The sequence below is a fragment of the Helianthus annuus genome, chromosome 9, assembly GCF_002127325.2.
Source record: "Helianthus annuus cultivar XRQ/B chromosome 9, HanXRQr2.0-SUNRISE, whole genome shotgun sequence".
Lineage (NCBI taxonomy): Eukaryota > Viridiplantae > Streptophyta > Magnoliopsida > Asterales > Asteraceae > Helianthus > Helianthus annuus.
Window position 1 is genome coordinate 121646151 of NC_035441.2, and position 6000 is coordinate 121652150.

Below are 6000 nucleotides of genomic sequence, written 5' to 3' on the forward strand. Positions count from 1 at the left end.
ATCTGAGCTCTCAACGTCTTTTTTTCTAGCCCTTTTGGTCCCTAACACTAACTCACCCTATCCATTAAATGTTAGGGGCCAAAAGGGTTAAAAAAAGACGTTAGGGGCCAAAAGATTAGAAAAAAAGACGTTGGGGCTCAGATGTTAAAAATTCTTTTTGGGCTAAAAGAATAAAAGTGATATAACCACATGGGCCAAAATCGTAATTTACTCTATTAGTTAAATAAATAATATTATAAATGAGACGGAGATTAAACTAAGTAATAATTATCAATAAGAAATTAAAATAAATAATATTTAGTAGAAGGATTATCTATAATTAATTAAAAATTCTTTCTGAGCTAAAAGAGTAAAAGTGATATAACCACATGGGCCAAAATCGTAATTTACTCTATTAGTTAAATAAATAATATTATAAATGAGAAGGAGATTAAACTAAATAATAATTGTTTATAAGAAATTAAACTAAATAATATTTAGTAGAATGATTATTTATAATTAATTAGAAAAGATTAAACTAAAATAATAATTATCTATAAAAGATGGCCTAATATGATCACAAGTGTCCCCAAAATGGTTTCTTTTATTTTTACTCTTTTAGCCCAAAAATAATTTTTAACATATAAGCCCCAACGTCTTTTTTCTAATCTTTTTGGCCCCTAACGTCTTATTTTTTTAACCCTTTTGGCCCCTAACATTTAATGGATGGGGTGGGTTAGTGTTAGGGGCCAAAAGGGTTAGAAAAAAAGACGTTGGGGGCTCAGTTGTTAAAAAAATCTTTTTGGGCTAAAAAGGGTAAAAGTGATATAACCATAAGGACCAAAATCGTAATTTACTCTATTAGTTAAATAAATAATATTATAAATGAGAAGGGGACTAAACTAAATAATAATTATTTAAGAAATTAAACTAAATAATATTTAGTAGAAGGATTATTTATAACTAATTAGAAAAGATTAAACTAAAAAAATACTTATCTATAAAACATGGTCTAATATGATAACAAGTGTCCCCAAAATGGTTTCTTTTATTATATAGTATAGATTCTTATTAATATGTAATGTTTTTTAATTAATCTAATCTTTATACGTTATTTTTATTAAGTTATTGTATGAAAATATACCAATATTATTTGTTTAAGAAAATTGAAATGGTGAATGGTTGATGATGAGTATAACATAGGTTGAATGATGGAGATGAATAATAAAGGATGTAGCGAGACGGTAATGAATAATGAATGGTGAATGATGAATATATCAGATGACCTTTTGAACAATTCCTATATTCTAATGACTAGAATCGAGAAGATGTTATAATTCTCACACTTTTTTATTTATTTCTCTAGTGCCATGCTGAACCACTCTTTGCTATGCGAGATTGGCTAGTAAAGAATTTGAATCGGAACGAATTAAAAAAAAACCCGAGTCCACTTCAAGCCTAAGTAAAACCTTATTTAAATAGAAGCTTGAGTTTGAGCTAAAGCTTCATATATCGATCTGGATTAGGGATGACCTCGGTACCGACCGGTACCGAAAGTACCGGTACAGAAAATCCCCAAAAGTGGGTACTGGTACCGGTACCGGTACCCAATATACCCGGTACGGTACGGTTTGGTACCGGTACCGGTATTTGAGGGTAAAAACCGGTAAATACCGGTATCATACCGAACGGGTACCAAAAAAGTCAAAAGTCGGTACCGAATCGGTACCGAAAATGTACCCAGTTCGGTAAATTCGGTACCGGTACAGGTACCATTTTCTCATCCCTAATTTGGATTAGGATCGTGTGTCTAACCGTTTCTACTACTGGTTAAGTATAATACTTTTGTTGTATAATATAATAATTAGGAGTTAGATCATGTACAAGATAAGTTTATCATACAAAATGTAGGGATAACCTCAGCGTAACACATGTCAGTTTTAATTTAAAGTGAGAAGGGTATTATGGTCTTTTCATCGCGTGACCTACCTCGCCCATGATTTTCAAACGGTTATTACCTTTTCATACGGTAATATTTAAAAAAAAAATTACACTGTATTAACAAACATTTCATTCTCTTTAATCTGAGTAGGCTATTACTAGAGTTTTATTAATTTTTATTTTTTTTATTTTACAAGCTACAAAGTTACGAGATCGTGTAACATTAAGTGATTATGTTTCAGTACGTAATTACGTACCATATGTTCAAACAGTAATAAATGTTCAATGTAACTCTACATCTATAATCATGTACCGTGTGTAACAAATGTAATGTCACGTGATTATGTTTCAGTACGTAATCACGTTATTACAATTTTTGTGATTGTGTAATGTTTTTTTTACTGAAGTTATGTTTATTACGTGATTATACATTCCATATAATTCAATATAATGAGAACTTTATTGTTTTTATGCTATTACGTGATTAGATTTGTAATATAAGTCGTTACGTGATTATAGATGTAGTGTTACATTGAGCATTTGTTACTGCTTGCACACATGGTACGTGATTATTACATTGAGGATTTGTTACTTCTTTTGCACACATGGTATACATTGAGTATCTGGTACATTGAGTATCTGCGTCCTCCTTATTGATCCGATAATCCTGCAAAACAGAACACCGTTAGCCTCGTTAAGAGGGGAATATGGGGGTTTCCCTCTTAACCAGACTTCGACGTGAGAATAAGTATCTTCTTTGAGGAAATAAGTGTGTGGTAAGAGTGAGAGTAGAGGGAATAGAATGAATCAACCTGTGCATGGAGGTCCCTATTTATAGCCGGAGAGGTGTAAGAGGAGATGGGCTGATGGGCCTTGGGCAGGAAGGCGACAACTTAGAGGATATGCTCTTTGTCTCACTGGTGTCGACCATTACTGGCTTCTAGAAGTTCTCCGGTGCTGGCGCACCATGATTGGAGCCACGTGTCACTGTTGTCGGCCTTGTTGTCCCTCTGCCATCAGTAGGTAAATGGAGATCGTGGGGCAGGTGTCGCCGCCCCCTGATTGGTTCCACGTAGGCGTCCTTATGTACTCTCTGTCTCCTACACGTTAGACGATCGTGGAGCATGATTGAGCACAGCCTGGAGGACGAGGATTGGCTCTTTTCTTCTGCCACTTGTACCTTTTGTACCTTCTGTAGTGGCCTTGCGCGATAGCTCCCGCGCGACCCTTGTTGAGCACGTAACTAGCCCGCGCAGGATTATAGGTGTTGGAGGCTCTTATACAGAATGCTAAGTGTTGAAATTGATGCTCTTTCTTGTTTAGTCCTTACGCGAGGCCAGTCCTTGTTGAAGTAACCCGCGCGATGTTGAGATTGAACATCTTGCTGAATAAGGAGTATGGTCCCGCGCACGACCTGTAGGAAGGTCTGTGTTGGACCCAGTATGGCCTAAACAACTTCTTTTCACGTAATATGGCAAGTGATTTCAGTAGACGTGAAAAAGATGTGCGGAAATGGAAATCAGACTTTCAGAAACAAGACCTACAGAATTATCAAGTTTATATCACTTTGAAACAAAATAGTTTACAAGGTGAGTGTAAGATTATTATCTAATACAAATGAATCTTGAATTCTGTGGGTGAGAGGGCAATGGAGTTTATGTAGTATGTATGAATGCTAAGCTTCAAACTCAAGTATCATCTGCTTGGTGAGCCTTCTATTGATAGAAGGTTGGGTACATGAATAAACAATAGTTTATTCATGCAATAAGTCCTGCAAAAAGTAGCAATTTAACATATTCATTGAATCCAACGTTCAAGTTGCCTTTGTAATCATGATATCCAATAATGTCAAGTTGCTTCGGTCATTGTAGCAGGATAGAACTGAGTTTTAAACAAGTGGGGTATTTATCAGAATTTCTGATAAACCACTTCATCAGAAATTCTGGTGAACAAATCATCAGAAAATCTGATGATCAGAATCGTCAAAAACTGATGATATTTCATCAGAAATATCATCAGATCCATCAGAAATGACCTTCTCTGATAATCCAATTCAGCTCTTGATCAACTTGTGATTCTTTGAAGTAGATGCTATTCATTTCAGTTGTCTTATCCGATCTTCTTCTTCTTGTTGTGATCTTCAGGACTGTTATCTCTTCATAGATCCAGTTGATTATGATTTTCTTCAATACTTACAAATAAAGTTTCGTAGCAGTTTCCCCCTAAGTATTGTAAGAAAATGAACTATCTATATCTAACATAAACAACTTCAACTAATTCTTGAAAAGAAAAATCAAACAACTAAGTTCAGAAACATAGAACATAATCAAACCAACCATTGTTCAAAACAGATAAAAATAAAACATTGTTCAAAAATAGAATTTTAATCTCATCAATTCATTAATTGATCTTCACTCCACTTCAGTATTTGTCCCCTGGTTTCAGTCTTTACTTGTGATCAATTGCCTTTTGAGTTTCCTTGTACATCTCTTTGTACCATCCTCTTGATTCCATCCAGTTTTCAATGCAATCTTCAATTGTTTTTCTCAGCTGTTCATTGTTCTTTCCCTTCTTTTTGAGCTGCTCTTGTTTCTCATTCATGCAGTTTGTTATATATTTCAGAGTTTGATTTGAATACCTGCATATTTCACTGATTCTGAACAGAGCTTTCTCATCATGAGCATCTTTGAAGACTACACTCATTTCTGGTTTGTCAAAGATTGCTCCAGTTCTCACCAGTTTAGAAGGAATTTCAGCTGGAATTATGGTGTTGGGAGGAGGTATTAGCACCTTGTTGCTATACTCAAAATTGATACATAGATCAAAGTCTGCCAGTGCAGCCCTTTTGTATAACTTTGCTCCTGCACTTTTGAGGCTGTCAAGAGCTCTTCTGATCACAACTGAACTACTCTTCTCTTTATCAATGATATTCTTCATTTTAACTATTCCCATTGGGTGAATATCATCATCAACCAGATTTGCATCAGTAACCTTTTGTTTACTGTTATCTTTTCTGATCAGGGTATACTTGTTTTGTCCTTCATTACCTAAGATACCTCCTCCAGTGGTCAAAGTATCGATTCTTTCAATAGATACTATTGGATTGGTCATGTGTTTGTGAAGAATTTCCCAGCCTCCATTGTTTCTGATTTCAACAATACCTTTACTCAATGGGGAGAGTGGCCTTTTTGGGTTGTCTTTTGGACCTTTCCAGTAGTAGTGTTTTAGATGTTCTTCAGGTTACATAGTTGTGTGTAAATCACCTTTCAGCACTTCTACTTCTTTGATGTTTCCTTCTGAATCTTCTCTCATTACTTTTCTTGGCCTTTTTGAGGAGATTACTTCATGTTCCATTCTTCTCTTCTCTTTTGTATCTATCTTTATGCTGAACTCTGTTTCTCCTGTGAGAGCTGTGGAAGAAGACTGAATTGGAACAGGTTCTTTCTGTTGGACCCTTGAACTATCTGGCTTTGGGATGTTTGGTGGAGGACCCATGAATAACTTTTGTTTATCTGGAGGTGGTCCCATGGGCTGCTTCTGTTTTTGAGCTGTTGGAGTTTCTGTTTGTTGGGTTTGATCTTGTTGAATGGTTTCTGGTTGTTGTTGAGGAGTTTCTGATCCTCTTGCTTGTCTTTCTTGTGGAATTGGGGCTTTCAGTTCATGAAGGTCAACTTTTGCTAGTCTGGCAACATTATACTGCAATCTCTTTTTACTAACAAATGAACATTATCAAGAGTTTGAGTATTTGTTTCTTCTTGTTTCTTCATTTTCTGGAATTCCTGGTTTTCTTGATTTCTCTGTGCATTCAATTCCACCATTAGCTTCTCAAAAGCCTCAGCCATGCTGCTGTTGTTGGCTCTGAGAAACTGTATTTCTTCAAGAATTCTTCCTGAACTTGAGCTTTCTCCTGCAGTTGCAACTCCAGCCATCTGTTTCTTGATATCTTGCAGTTCATTGAGAGCTTTCTTGAGTTCTGATGAGCTCTCTCTGTTTTCTGATGACTCTTGTAGTTTGTTGAGGGCTGCAGTGTTGTCTTCTGTCTGCTTCTGCATAGCTTTGACAGTTTCTGATAAAACTTTG